Raw genomic sequence first — 15,757 nt, 5'->3', positions numbered from 1 at the left:
AGTTATGGTTTTGTATAGCCCACTTGGTAAGAGCATGGTATCTGCAATGTCGCGGCTTTGTGTGGAAACGTATGTACTCACTGCTGTTAGTTGCTCCGGGTGAGAGCGTCTGGTCGAACAGAGAAATCCTCAGACAAGTTCCTAAACAAAATCCTCCTCAGCCTGAGATCAAATCATGTTTATTGCACTGTGTTCATCAACGCAATCTATGAAATGGCCACTTTGTGAAATTGCTGATGAGCTCAATGGCACTATCAATGAGATTCAAAGGGCCATTAGTGTTGCTTACATGGCTATCTTTTTGTGGTCGGTCCACATTCATGTGATTTGGCTCCTGTTATCAGGCAGCTGGCTGTACTGTAAGCCTTAAATAATTCAGTGCTAACATAGAGAGATCTGTGGAAGGACCAATGGCTTATCTCAAATGGCAGCCCCTTGTTCCACTCTTCTTCCATCTCAGTGAACATCAATTCATACTCACTGTTTACCGTAATCAGCTTCTCTCTCTCTCTCTCTCTCTCTCCTCAATCCTCCCTTCCTCCATTCTCTCCTCTCTTTCATTCTCCCTCCCTCTCTCTCCTGACTTTCTTCATGGATAACATCACAAGTCAGCTTCCTCTTCCACTACTTTTAATCCGGAACGCACCGGAGTTCGTATGAACGTGTATGGCCTGAATTTAAAATAGATCTTTTATTTAGTGTCTTTACTGTGTTCCTCCTCCGCGTTACTTCTAAGATGAATTAAAACATACTTCATTGGTCCCCAAAAAGCTCAAACAGAGATGGGTTCTGGGTATATCGACTTTGCTCAAAGACACGTTTCAAATGTTTCACAGTCCTTTGATGCAACACTTGAAAGGGTGTCATGTGTGCCCCTGTCCCACGCAAATTAATTGCACAAGTCTGAGACCTCTCCACGTTGCCTCTTTCCCTCAGCACCGAGCTCGTAAGCATAATACATCAATAAAACTGTACTGCCAGTTTAAATCTACCCAGGGCCCTGTTTCTCCTCAGCCAAGGAAGATGGACTCGCGAAATCACAAAAGCTGTTTCCTTGAGTTTTTTCGGAGAACAATGTGCCTTTGTGTTCTGTAGAACGGGTAGAGTCTGGAAGAGGCTGGGAACAGTGCTGGAGGAAAAACCTGCACCCCTATGGTGAGTTGTCTTGTCTTTCATCCTGTGTTTTTCCTCTCTCTCTTATCAGGTCCTGAGTCGAGAGGAAGAGGAAGCCGAAGCCTCGGGGGAACAAACAGTCGGTGATGATTACACGCCAGCGTGGTGACGACCGCGAGGCGTTTCCTCAGGACTCAAGAGGCTTTGTTAAAGGTCCTGACTGGGGTTTGCTCAAAACAGGTGCACAGGGAAGGATCTGCACATTCCATGACGATAGCTCTGAAAGTAACTAACCACAGCAAGTCCAAACCCAAGCAGATGTTTCCCATGTGTTGGATGTGAACGGCAAAGGAATGGGGAATGAGCGATGGATTAAAAGCCAAAAAGAGCTTGAAAACATAAGTAACTCAGTGCTATAGAAAAATGTCACAGTTGCGTTCCAAAACTCTGTCAAGGCAAAGGAGCGTCTCCAGCTTTCTATGCATTCAGAGCGATGTCACAGTAGTGAGTGAATGTGAGACAAAAGCAATGAGGCTAGACAAGTACAATAAGGTCAAAATAGAAATAATAACTGTGAACACCTTCAAAGGGCAGGTCTATCTAAACTAATACCCTGCAAACATTATTCTTTCACCTGCACTGTGAAACCACACAGATGACAGAAATGCGCTGAATTAGATCTGGCTCGCTTGCGGGAGTTATTTCCCCCCTGTGTTTAGAGGCTGTCAGGGTTTTAAGGAGAGCTTACATAGGGCTGTCAACGTGGTCATTTGTCTCATGGGGATTGATGACACAGACACACACAGTCTCCGTGTTTTGGGTTCATAACCAGACAAGCTGCCGTCAGCTGTAGGCTAACTAGTGACTAGTGCAGATGTGGCAGTGTGCTGAACTCCATGTGGCCTTCGAGGGGCTTGTGTCTGTTATCATCTAGCCCAGAAGAGGAGAACGGGAGAAATGTATTGAAAGACAGAGGGATGACATGGAAAGAGAGGGAGGGAGAAACGGACAGACAGAGAGATGGGGGAGGAGAGGAAGTGAGAGAGGGGGAGAAGGGGGAGAAAGAGGGGTAGGGAGAGGAAGAGTGAGGGGTAAGGAGAGGGGGAGAGATGGGGAAGGAGAGGGGGAGAGATGGGGAAAGAGAGGGGGAGAGATGGGGGAGGAGAGGGGGAGTGATGGGGGAGGTGAGGGGGAGAGATGGGAAGAAGCACAGTGCAGAACGTCAAGCCTGACCTCCAGCTCTACGGTGACAGTTGGCCTGGTTCCCTTTGCTCTCCCTGGTTCACTGTGACATTCACTCACCAACACTCGCACACATGCATGGAAATGTGTATGGACACACACACTAACACACAGATACACACACACACACACACACACAGACACACAAGGAGACTCCAGCATGTATACATTCTTACTCTAGAATTTGCTCTCTCTCTCATATTCTCACCCACTCACTCAAACACGCACACACACCCGCACCCTCACACACATACACGTACCCACACACGCACCCTCATACACATACAAGCACACACACACGCACCCTCACACACATACACGTACACACACACAGTCCATTGGGTCCCAGAGTGATTCATTCTCTGACTAACTTTTCCCTTCCATTCACCACACAAGTAACACAGGACAATTTTAGGATGTATCGGCCCAGAAGCAGAATGTGAAACAAAAAAAAGAAACAATCTCTCGCCCATTGAGGAACTTTCCCAAGTGGTGGGTGTGGACAGAACGGAGGAGACTGCTAGGGGAGAGGCCAGAGCAAAGAGACTCTTTCCATGATCCCATTATCAGACTATGTGTTGTTTCAGACAGGGAATGGGAATGGCTAGAACATAGACCAGCACTCCGGGATGTTTCACAGCGAGGGTCACGCCATGTTCCAAGTATGGTGAGGTTCAGGACACAGGCTACACTGTGATTTACTCCTGAAGAGTGCCTGTAGTTATCTGAAGATGCATGGATAAAACCCAGCCCCGCTGTCCTTCTCACTGACTACACTTTGAACGCAACCAGCTGACGTTCCATCCATGACCACGAGTCTGGATTCGCCTCCCTCCCCATCAATTTCTAGAACGTAAAAACATTCTGACCGTCCTGACCGGTCCTGCAAAGCAACCGGTTGGCCCGTAGTCGTTTCATTAGTCACGTACAGCGCTCCTCGGGAAACCAGCTTCAGATGACGTGCACAGCGATCGATGGAGAAGCGGAATTGAGCACAGGGTGAATCATCCACAACCAAATGATCCCAACGCTAATCCAACAGGTCCCAGCCTATATTAAAGAAATAAAACCCTAAGCAGTGACTGAGTCACTGAGCAGTCTTCTGAGATCTGCTTTTGGCCTAACATTAATCTCCAACACTTATCTTCCCTGCCTCTCCTCTTTCCTCTTGTCTTTAGAGACAATGATCCAATTAGTGGTTGGCTGGTTGCTGATCCTGCTCCAGTTGCCTGGAGATGTGAGCTGGTCTAATTGCCTCCATAATTGCCAGGCAGGAAGGCTGATACACCTGGAGCTCCATCTACGGCAGCCAGGCAGCCGGGCCCAGGAGTATCCTCTCCCCTCCCCTGTTTGACTCCGAGAGGTTGTGCACTGCAGTGTGAGGCCGGGGTGAGGAGACGTGCACATGTAAACAGCCGAACGGGGTGTAACGTGCACACGCGCGCGCACGCTTAGAAACACCCACCCACAGCACAATAGAGCTGGAGCACTAATGAAGCTGCAGTCATGATCCGTGCCCGCTGCCAACCCACCGTCCCGGGGAATGATGGGTAATCCACGGGGAGTTTGAGTTGGTTGCAGGGACTACTAATGTTTTCTTTCTCCTTGTTTTTTTGTTGTTGTTTTTTTAACAAATCTCTCGGTTCTCCCTCCATCTTCGAGCGCTTGTGGTGATGAGGTATTACCAGTAAGTATACGTGGAGGACAGAGGGTACATTCCAGAAGGTTATGTCATATTCCCGCCTCGCTCGGATTCGGGTCTGACGTCTGTGAGCCGGTGGAATCATAATATCGTCATATTACCCCACATCTGACGACATCAGGTCAGTCCAAGCAGTTGTCCCATCCTGTCCTATGTCTGACCGAGGAGGAGCGCAGGAAGGCCAATAGATCCTGTTTGCCCAGACAAGGAGGTGGACGCATTCTCTCCTCTCACGTTGCTCCATTGCCATGCAGACAGTGTGTCCGTCCCGCCCCTGCGTACGGCACGATCGCAGTGTCTGGATTGGTTCGTGTCTATCACCCAGCCAGACAGACAGCCAGACAGCCAATAAGTAATATGCATAACCTCACTCGCGACTTCTGTCCTTTGTGTCCTCTGCCGTTGCCCGGTACTAATTGAGTATGCGTGGGACAAGGTGTGTCACTAATAATGGGCCCGTTATGGTCAGCACCAAACACTGGGAAGGTGAAGGGAGGCCTGGAGGCTCCTCGGCAGGCTTGGAGGCTGAACGGGAACTCTGTGAAAGGCGTTTCGGGCATCAGTGCTTTGGGCTGGAGTCCAACATCGGTGTGCCTTCAAAGGTGGCTACCAGCCCGGCCGGCATCTGGAGGAGAGAAGACCCAGGTGTGGATCACAGGCAAACCAGACACAGACACACACACACACACACCGTCCCCACCTCACCCGCCCACCCCCAGAATCAACAGGCCCCATTCATCAACGTGGTATTTGTCTGAATCAATGCCAGGTGATCTGACCCCTGACCCTACACTCCCGCTGGACAACCTATATGACACCAGGGGATAACTATCACTCTGGTTAACCCCTACTTGGGGGGACCTGTCGCGACCATCACCCATGACCCCTAGCTGAGCTTTCTGATTGGCTTTTGCCTTCTTCGATTATTCAGAGCCGATGATTAATATGTCCAACGTCTGTCAGACACTGAGTGGGAGGTGGAGAGAAGGGAGGGAGGAGAGTGAAGGAGGGAGAGGACAATGGTGAGGATGAGAGAGAGAAGGAAGGAGAAGAAGAGAGAGAGAAGAGAGAGAGAAGGAAGGAGAAGAAGAGAGAGAGAAGAGAGAGAGAGAAGGAAGGAAAGGAGTCGCAGGGAACACGGGGGTGTTTGCTGGCAGAGGAGTGTGAAATCTGTTAATTAACGTGACCTCCCTTTGATGCGTAGGAGAATACACACATGACATCTGAATTTGGCTGAGCAGAGGCGAGAGGAGGAGGCGCAGGAGGAGAGAGGAGGAGCAGTGGGACCCAGCCCCAACCAGCCCAGGCTTGCAGGGACTTGGTAAGTGGGTTAACCCTTTGACTCTTGACTTCCCAGACAGAGATGGGCTCAGGTGATGGCTCCAGTAGGACACGTAAAAACATTGTGATGTACTCCTCTCCTGATTCCATCTGTAGTCCATCCTGACACTTTGCATCGTTGGAAATGTTGTACGGCACACGGATTTCAGTTCTCTGCCTGGTTACAAAAATGTGACTTTATCATCTGTGCATTTTCTACCTCTACATTATACATTCTGGCCATTTCAGCTGACAAGCTCATCCAAACCAACTTACAATAGTGAGTGAATTGAGTTATATGCTTTTTCATACTAGTTTCCTGTGGGAATTAGGCCCACAACTCTGGCATCGCAAGCGCCAACTGAGCAAAACGGCATCAGTTTCCACTCAGACCTCCAAAAATAGCTCATCATACAATGGTCCAACTGATTCCTGATTTTCTGAACTCTCCCTTCACTCGGTTATTTCTACATCTCCTTTTTTACCTCTACATTTATTTCAACATCTACATCTTCTGTTTCTACATCTTCAATCACCTAGGTCTGCATCAACATCAACATCTCCTATTCATCCATCTGTACATGCTTGCTTCAAGCCTCTATTCATCCTAATTGCCCTTACCACTCTGTCTCTCTCTCCCTCTATCTCTCCCTCTCTCTGTCTCTCTCTCCCTCTCTCTGTCTCTCTCTCCCTCTCTCTGTCTCTCTCTCCCTCCTGGTCATCCACCCCCCTACAAGCCAGGGGGACAGGTGGGAACCAGGCAATCCCCTGCCACCATGCAGTGTGTCTGTGTCAGGCCCTGGACAGGCAACCCCGTCCCCCCTCCTGCTCCTCTCCCAGTCCCACAGATGGTCTACTCGGGGCCCCTGCCTGCCCACGGAGTGGATGTTGTTGTGGTGTGTGTTCAGGCACACTTGATTAGGGGAAGAGAACACATCTCCTCCTCTCAATGTTCCACATATGGGGCTCAACCAAAACAACCCACCTGCTATTCTTTCAAGTCAGTCAGGGACCCAGGACAGATTGGATGGTGAGGGAAAGCTGAGGGGGGTCGAATAGTCTGTTGCGATTATGCTTGATTTTGTGTGTGTGTGTGTGTGTGTGCCTGTGTGCCTGTGTGTGTGTGTGTGTCTGTGTGTGTTTGTGTGTGTGTGTGTCTCTGTGTGTGTGTGTTTGTGTGTCTGCGTGTGTGTGTCTGCGTGTGTGTGTCTGCGTGTGTGTGTCTGTGTGTATGTGTGTGTGTGTGTGTATGTGTGTGTGTCTTCCAAGTTAAACTCTGGCCCTATGTGTCCCCAACAGGCCCCACTCCCCTAGGGGAACAACATGGTTGTTAGCACTGCAGTAGTGCAGCTAAGAGTATCACATAGAACAGTAATAATAAACAATGTCAGTTTACCTGACCTGTGTGTCAACTAAACCTTAGAAGTCTAGCCCATTTATTCCCTGAAGTTATTACGCTAATAAATGCAATTGCCATTATTTAATTAATGGAATTGGTATTTTAAACCCCTGTAGCTATCAACAACAACCTAGAATTATAGTGCTTTCAGAAAGGATTCAGAGCCCTTCACTTTGTCCACAATTTGTTACGTTACAGCCTTATTTGGCACTGAATGAAATTGATTTTTTTCCTCATCAATCTACGCACGACACTCCAGAATTACAAAGCAAAAACAGGTTCTTCAAATTATTTTGCTTATTCATAAAAAAAGCAATATCACATTTACAAAAGCATTCAGACCCTTTGCTATGAGACACTTCAAATTAAAGCCAGATGAATCCTATTTCCATAGATTATCCTTGAGATATTTCTAAACCTAGATTGGAGTCTGCCTGTGGCCAATTCAATGGAAATGATTTGGAAAGGCCCTCATCTGTCTACAAAGGGTCTCACAGTTGATAGTTGAGGGGAGAAGGGCCTTGTTCAGTGGGGTGACCAGAAGCCTTATGGTCACTCTGAGCTCCAGAGTTCCTGTGCATAGATAGGAGAACCATCTCTTCAGCACTCTACCAATCGTGGCCAGACAGAAGGCACTCCTCAGTAAAAGACACAGGACCGCCCCCTTGGAGGTTTCCAGGAGACACCAAAAGGACTCTCAGCATGAGAAATAAAATTTCTCATGCTGAGACCAAGATTTAACTCTTTGGCCTGAATGCCAAGCGTCACATTTGGAGTAAACCAGGCACGGATCATCACTTGGCCAATACCATCCCCACGGTGAAGCATGGTACTGGCTGCATAATGTTGTGGGGATGTTTGTCAGCAGCAGGGATTGGGGGACTAGTCAGGATTATGGGAAATAGGAATGGAGCAATGTGCTGACAGATCCTTGAAGAAAACCTGTTCTACACTGTGGTGCTCTACAGACCTCAGAATCACCTTCCAACAGAACAATGGTCTTAAGCACCCATCTGAGACAACGCAGGTGTGGCTTCCACACTATAAACATCAATTTCATTCATTTTCAAAATGTGAAAAATGTGAAGGGGACTGAATACTTTCTGAATGCACTATATACTGACGCAAGTCACAGAAAATGTAAATGATGGTTACGGGAGGAAGTGTTACAACACAGTGCATCACACCTACTGGGAGACACAGGAAACTTTTAGCCACAGCACGTATGGATGTGCCATCCTGGAGGAGCTGGACTGCCTGTGCAACCTGAATGGGCTGCAGGTACAGCCTCATGCTACCAGCAGTGACACTAGCAAAATGCAAAACTAGAGAAGAATCAGTCAGGATGATAAGGAGAGAGCAGTTTTCTGTGGCCACACCCCTGCAACACAATTGCATATTCTGTTCAATATGTGTCTAATATTTACTTGAAAATACAGTTACGCTTACCTTATAGAAAGAATTTGCCAACGGCAAAACATATAGTCAAATTTCTTTCTAATTATGAAGGTAGTGATTTCTATACCTTATCAGTAACTTACATATTTCATTGACAAACACCTGGATGTTCTTAAAATCCAATTACTGTAGCTAACATGACAATTCAATTCACAGCCAGTTTCTGTTCCTGTGAAATAAATCTAAACTCACAGAGCAAGTGAAATTCTCAGGGCACAACTAACAACCCTGCTTTTATATGGTGTGTCACACAGCTCAAACAGTTGAAGTTACTGTAACTTTGTGCTGATAAAACATTGGGTTTCATAGCCCCTTTGTAGCAATGCGTGAATGCCTTATATCAGCAGATTCTTTAGACTGTGACGGTCACTGTGCAAACGTCTCTAGCATCAACACAGAGGGAGCTCTGTATATAAGACTTGACAATGTCAAATCGACTCTGAGATTGACCCTCACCTCTTTCTTTTTGACTGGGCTTGTAGGTGTTGTGAAGATGTTGTTGAAGGGAAAATAAATGGTTATACACCCACAGTTTTATTTCCCAATGCCTGGTATAGAAGACCTGTTTACCTCCACGCAAAATGTCTCTCACATATGACTCCATATAAAAGCCATTCCTTAAGCTATGGACCTGCCATTAAGCAAAAAACTGGTTGAAAACATAGTTTTTACAAAATGTCTACCAACAATTGCTATGTAATGACAAAGAATTGATGCGGAAAACAAATCGGATCTACAAAAAATTCAACTTAAGGGGATTTTGTTTAGTTTTTAACCAAATGTTTATGAAATTCAATGACGGAGTGTTCTTTGATTTGCTGTTGAATATGTGTTACTTTCAAACCCAACCAAATACAAACTAGACTCTGAAATAGCATAGAAGACACAAAACATCTCTCTGTCCTGTGTTGTTGGTGGTGCAGCAGTGAATTGGTTTCAAATCCTGCATAAGTAAAACAGAGTCAGTGTTTTATTGTTTGTTTGGAGAAAACCTTACCTTAGCCTAGGCATCGAATGAGGGAGAGAGAGATGAAGAGAGAGGTGGTGGAAGCTGAAGAAGGAAAGAGACTGACAAAAGAGAGACAAGTAGTGAGAAAGAGATGGAAGAAGAACTAGCCGCTGGCGAATGGGAAAGAACAGTGATGTAACTCAAACGGCTAGCCTACCTGGACAACCCCATCTATCGCCTTTTAGGGAACAGAAAAATCACTATGTGCTGTCAGATCTGTGGCAGGCTGTCTTGGTCAGATTAAGAACAACATCAGAGTGTGTTCGTGTGTGTGTTCTGTGCGTGTGCGCGTGTCATTAAGGACAGTATCTCTGCATCAAGCTCTGTCTTCACACACCAGGCATCACAGTGCAGATTAGAGACTTCCTCTGGTTTATCTCCTCCAGATCCAATCGTCCTGTCCTGCTGTTTCAGTAATAGCCTGACCTGATGCTATAGCTATAGCACTGCTGGCCTGACTGAAGGATAGGACGCATAAAACAACTACTGAAAACCAGAGCCTGATGCAAACAGGCTGTCGTTTCAGATGCAGAACCTGTACTGAAGGGCTTCCAGTGCTCCTACAACTACAACGTTTCTAATCTCACTGGCTAATCACTTCGTTCAGGAACTCTGACTAACATCAATTATAACACAGATTAAACACAGGTTTAAATGCAGATTAAACATGGATTAAACATCTATCCATGCTCTAGCTAGGGAAGAGGCAGGAAGAGACCTAATTGAACTTAGAACAGGCAGAGATTATGATGCAGGAGATGGAACTGTAATCGATTTCAAGATGTTTGTAATGCTTTTAATTTAGAGGCTGCACTGTCTCTGATGAGGAAATCTGAGTTCCTCATTAGAGACAGTTGATTGTAGAATGTGGATAATTCTCCTGGTAAATGACAATGCATTGTGTACTCGTGATGTGTTCCAGTGTGTTTATTGGTATGTCCTTTTGTACCTCGATTGGACTTGTTTAAAAACTCAGATTTTAGACATAAAAACTCAAAGACCAATAATTACTATTATCAGCAAATAACAGCATTTCTAAGAGTTTCTAACTGTTCAATGGTCTACTAAAGAAAAAGCGGCAGTATTGGACAAAAGCCTTTTTGGTGTTCTGTCCCCTTCAGACGTGAAGGTCACTCTCTGGTTCTCTCTGTATTTCATTGTTGACTCTAATGTATTCCTTTCTAGCAGGCTGGAGCAGAATGGAAGCTAAATATTTCTAATTATTGGGAAAGTGTCAAATAGAGGACCTAGTAATTTAGGCCTGGTCCTCACAGAGACTGGGAGGAGCTTTTATAGGTCACATATCCACTTGCTGCCTGGCTGTCACACAACCAATCAACATCACTCCATCCATATGTCTGTTTATTCCATCCATCTAATCCATCCACTGACCTTTCCATCCATTTATCCATCCACCCACCATTCCATCCATTTATCCATCCACCCACCATTCCATCCATTTATCCATCCACCCACCATTCCATCCATTTATCCACCCACCTTTCCATCCATTTATCCACCCACCTTTCCATCCATTTATCTATCCACCCACCTTTCCATCCATTTACCCATCCATCCACCCACCATTCCATCCATTTATCCACCCACCTTTCCATCCATTTATCCACCCACCTTTCCATCCATTTATCCATCCACCCACCTTTCCATCCATTTATCCATCCACCCACCTTTCCATCCACCCACCATTCCATCCCTTTATCCATCCACCCACCTTTCCATCCATTTATCCACCCACCTTTCCATCCATTTATCCACCCACCTTTCCATCCATTTATCCACCCACCTTTCCATCCATTTATCCATCCACCCACCATCCAATCCATTTATCCTACCACCTTTCCATCCTTTTATCCATCCACCCACCTTTCCATCCATTTATCCATCCTCCCACCATTCCATCCATTTATCCATCCACCCACCTTTCCATCCATTTATCCATCCACCCACCTTTCCATCCATTTATCCACCCACCTTTCCATCCATTTATCCATCCACCCACCTTTCCATCCATTTATCCACCCACCTTTCCATCCATTTATCCATCCACCCACCTTTCCATTCCGTCCCTCTGCCCTGATGGAGGAGAAGATAATCTAGTAGTTATACGACTTATTTCCAATCTGTCTGTTTACCAGTCATTCATTGTTTTATTCATGTTGCCATGGTACCCTTATGTATATTTAACACCTTTACATAACAAGCCTATTTATACTACTATTTCTGGTGCACTGGTGGCCTTACCAGAAATCTGATGGTATATACACTGTGTGTGTGTGTGTGTGTATGTGTTGGTTTATGTGTGTGAGTGTGTGTATGTGTTGGTTTATGTGTGTGATGGGTGGATCTGTGGATAGTGAGAGGTTGTCACAGGTTAGAGGGGAGCATTTCTGGGGTCAAACCCGGAGGAGTATGCATGAAAATCAGCTGCCAAGGTCCAAACCACAGGCTGCAAACACACACATAAAGATATACATGCACAGACACAAAGAAACTGAAATACACACACACACACACACACATACATAAACATGCTTGGATAGACACACGTACATAAAGGATGGATATATACTGTATAAACACATGCAGACTCAATGGAGTGTGAAATATGCACATAAATCCATAAATGTGAACAGAAGTCCGTAAAGAGGACTCGGGTCATGGCCAATGGTATCACATTCTGTAAGGCTGAATCTACTCTGCATGGACCTGATGGCCTCCCTTCAAAATGCACTTTATGTTCTGAATCACTTCCATCTTCCATATCCTTTTTGTCTGGTTGTGTTCCAAATAGCGCACAACTCCCTTTACAGTGGACTATTCTGGTCAAAGGTAGTGCACTATATAGGGAACAGGGGGACATTTGGGATGCAGTATCTGTCCTCCGGTGTAACCACGGCAACATTCCCACTGAATCTATTCGATTGGCACTGCTCTGAAAACACTGTCTGTTTGTTTGTCCGTCCATTCGTCCGTCTGTCATTCGTCCTTTCGTCTGTCTGTCCGCCTGTCGTCCGTCTGCGTGTCTGTCTGTCCGTCTGTCGTCCGTCTGCGTGTCTGTCTGCCTGACTGCTACTTCAATAATACGTCATGTTTGCAAATGGACTTTGCTTTCTGAATTCTTTCATGGGCACAGTTAAATGAGGGCTCTGGCATGGATACAAACGCTGAGGATTGACTGGACACAATCTAAACGGCTTTAGATAGGGTCATGTAGAGCCCAGCGAGCATTAGCTCAGAGTGAACTAATGGACAGCAAACGAGTGAAGGAGGCCTGTCAAAGAGAGGGTCATCTGTGGTAACACAGCAAGTCACCAGTTGACCATTAGCTGCTCTGCTCAAATACAAAAAGATTAGATGCAGAGGAACGTGACGTTATATCACAGAGAATGCTGGCAACCAGAAGACAGAATTAAAGACTATGATTGTCCTAGGAAGTGTCTGTCTGCCTGCCTGTCTGTCTGTTTTAAAGGTCCTGTCTGTGTGTAGATGGGGTCCCTGAGAGAGCAACTTGTCCACAGGAGCCATGCATTATGCAGAGCCAGCATTTCCATTCCACTTCCTCCTCCTCCTTCCCCTAAGTAAAAATAGAACTAACCAATGGTAGGCAGGCAGACCAGGGGAGCTTTCGGTTCAGTGTTTACAATACTCTTTCTCTTGTTCTTTTCTCTCTCCTTCCATGTCTCCCTCACCCTCCCTTCATCCATCTCTGCTGTCTCCCTCCCCAATCTTTTCTCCCCCTGTCTCCTTTCCTCCATCTCTTCCTCCCTCACCCCCTCCGCTGTACAGTTATTGCTGGTGTTGTATTCATCCCTTCACTCCTCGCCGGGGAGAGAGCGAAAGAGAGAGAGAGAGAGCGGTGAAGAGGCTGCATCACTCTGGAGGACAGGGGTCTTGGATGTCAGAGATGTCTCGTCTCCATCTTTTTATTGCCTGTGGTGCCATCTTTTTAAAATGCCTGCGGAGCCACGGTCTCCACCTCCCTCGTGGGCTTGCCTCCGCTCTGTCTTTGCAACTGCTCTGTGGGGGAAAGGAGGAGTGGAGGAGAGAGGGATCATAGAAATATACACGCATGTGTCTATCCTGCTGTGCCTCCTGAGCAAGTATGTTAACAACAAGATAAAGGATCACATTGCGCAGGGGCCATGAGAGAATATTTCCCAGCATGCCTTGTGGGCTCTGAGCATTTACATAACAGTGTCCAACGGCAGGCTGGTGGTGTTTGAATATTATCTGTTGAAGATTGGTGTCTCAAACAAAAGCAGGGGGACTCATCCTGTACTGTTGGAAGACATATACCAAACAGCCACTGCATGAAATACTGGTGTTACAGAGTAATTGCAAAAGTTAGTTTGTTGGTTGTTATTTCTCTGTTCATGTGTTGAAGTTTAAACTGGTTGCTAGGTGATGCGGGTGTAATATACAAAGTTTTATTTACATTTGTGCAGACCACAGAAGCGTTCCAATGAACAGATGACATGTCATGGATGACGGGTTTCTAGCTCAGGGCTGCACAAACCTTTCCTGGAGATCAAGAGATCAACCGTCCTGTTGATTTTCCACACAACCATAGTTGTGACTAACCTGATTTTCATCCAGCTAATTATCTGAATTAAGTGTGTAAGATTAGGATTGGAGAGAAGCTACAGGACGGTTACTCTTCAGGAACAGAGTATCAATCAATCAAATGTATTTATAAAGTCCTTTTTACAACAGCAGTTATCACAAAGTGCTTTTACAAAAACACCCAGCCTTAAACCCCAAGGAGCAAACAACAGTAGTGTTGAATTTCAGTGGCTAGGAAAAATTCCCTAAGAAGGCTGAAATTTAGGAAAAAACCTAGAGAGGACCCAGGCTCAGAGGGGTGACCAGTCCTCTTCTGGCTGTGCCGGGTGAAATATTAAGAGTCCAATTGGAATAATTAATAAATGCATGTGGGCTAAATCCAGAGTCTATTTCAATTTAGACCAGGTCAGAAGCATGACCAGAGGGACAAGGACAGGGACAACACGGGGGAGGGGTCAGCACAGTGGCAGCTGAAATCATCAGGTATCATCTTGATCTGCAACACAACCAGGAGGACTTTGGACAGGGACAGCAACGGGCCCCCCAAACCAGGTACTCCGCAGGTGTGGAACAGGACCTCATGTCCTCCTAAAGTTTAAAACAGGAGGAGACTGGGAAAATTCAGAAAATGCATTCTTCATATCAACAACGATTTATAGTGGATATTTAGTGGGGAAGGAGAACTGACCCAATCCCCCAACACAATAGTATAGCAGCGTAAGATCTTGAGACTGAGACGGGGGGGTCGTAGTAGGAGTGGGAGTTAAAACCTACAGGACGGTTACTCGTCAGGAACAGAGTTGGAGTTCAAACCTACAGGACTGTATCTCTTCAGGAAGAGAGTAGGAGTTAAAACCTACAAGATGGTTACTTGTCAGAAACCGAGTTGGAGTTAACACCTACAGAGCAGTAACTCTTCAGGAAGAGAGTTGGAGTTAAAACCTACAGGGCAGTAACTCTTCAGGAAGAGAGTTGGAGTTAAAACCTACAGGGCAGTAACTCTTCAGAAACAGAGTTGGGCTGCCTTGATTTAGCTATTGTACTTCTAACTGTGTGCTGCTTTAGTATAGTACACAACAGACAGCCCATATTGAGTGCACAATGTAAAGACAGAACGGAGTGCCTCTCTTCTGACAGTCAGGCAGTCTGGGATCCTTTGAGCCCACGCGTCAATAACAGCAGCATGCAGCACTCGATAAGACTACAGCTATCAGCACTACTGTTGAAACTCAGTGAGGAAAAGATGGCAAGAGAGAGAGAGAGAGAGAGAGCAAGAGCGAGAGGGAGAAAAGGGACTTTAGAAAGACTGAGATAAAAAGAAATGGAGACTGAGTTATTTGGAAGTGTGGAAATGAAAACCCTGGTCCTATGCACATTCAGAGCTGCAGTATCTGATGCACACCGCTCACCCAAAGACAGAAGAGGTGACAAGAACACCCCACACACCACAATGGATACAACGTCCCAGACACCTCCACACTTAGTTACAAATAAGCTCCTATTAGCTGAGGAAAGACTGTAGATGTATGCCGTTGAATGTTGCATGAAATAATAACCGTTACAGTTCCACTCAAAAAAAAAATCATTCCCAACGGTAGAAAAAGCCATACATAAAATATAGCCTATATGTTGTTGTCATTTGCTTCAGAAACAAGCTATCAAATCTGTACGGGTTTATTTAAATAGGATATCAAACTGTTCTTATATTTCTTTCATGAGCATTTTGAGGAAGCTTTAGAGTAGAAACAACAAAGGGTGTCTGCGAAACATGCGGCTGTGAGGAACAAACAGGCACCAATACTAGATCATAACACACCAAGCCCTTTAGTAACCAGGGTAAATACATGTTCGCATCAGAAATTCAGAAATGCACCAGAAACAGTATCATACGTCGAGCCACCTGTCTTGCTCTTTTGAATTACCATTTGGT

The 15,757-nt window shown here is 45.8% G+C and overlaps 1 long non-coding RNA gene across 1 annotated transcript; it reads left to right on the top strand.

Moving 5' to 3' along the window:
- Positions 1-2,638: 2,638 nt before the first annotated feature.
- Positions 2,639-13,962, top strand: LOC109616748. Its single transcript, XR_002198005.2, has 3 exons — positions 2,639-4,702; positions 5,262-5,378; positions 13,051-13,962. It is a non-coding gene; the product is annotated as an uncharacterized LOC109616748 (long non-coding RNA).
- The last annotated feature ends 1,795 nt before the right edge of the window (positions 13,963-15,757 follow it).

This window comes from Esox lucius, chromosome 16 (assembly GCF_011004845.1).
Source record: "Esox lucius isolate fEsoLuc1 chromosome 16, fEsoLuc1.pri, whole genome shotgun sequence".
NCBI classification, from domain to species: domain Eukaryota; kingdom Metazoa; phylum Chordata; class Actinopteri; order Esociformes; family Esocidae; genus Esox; species Esox lucius.
The sequence above is the reverse complement of the archived record's forward strand: the minus strand, read 5'-3'. Positions and strand labels throughout refer to the sequence as shown.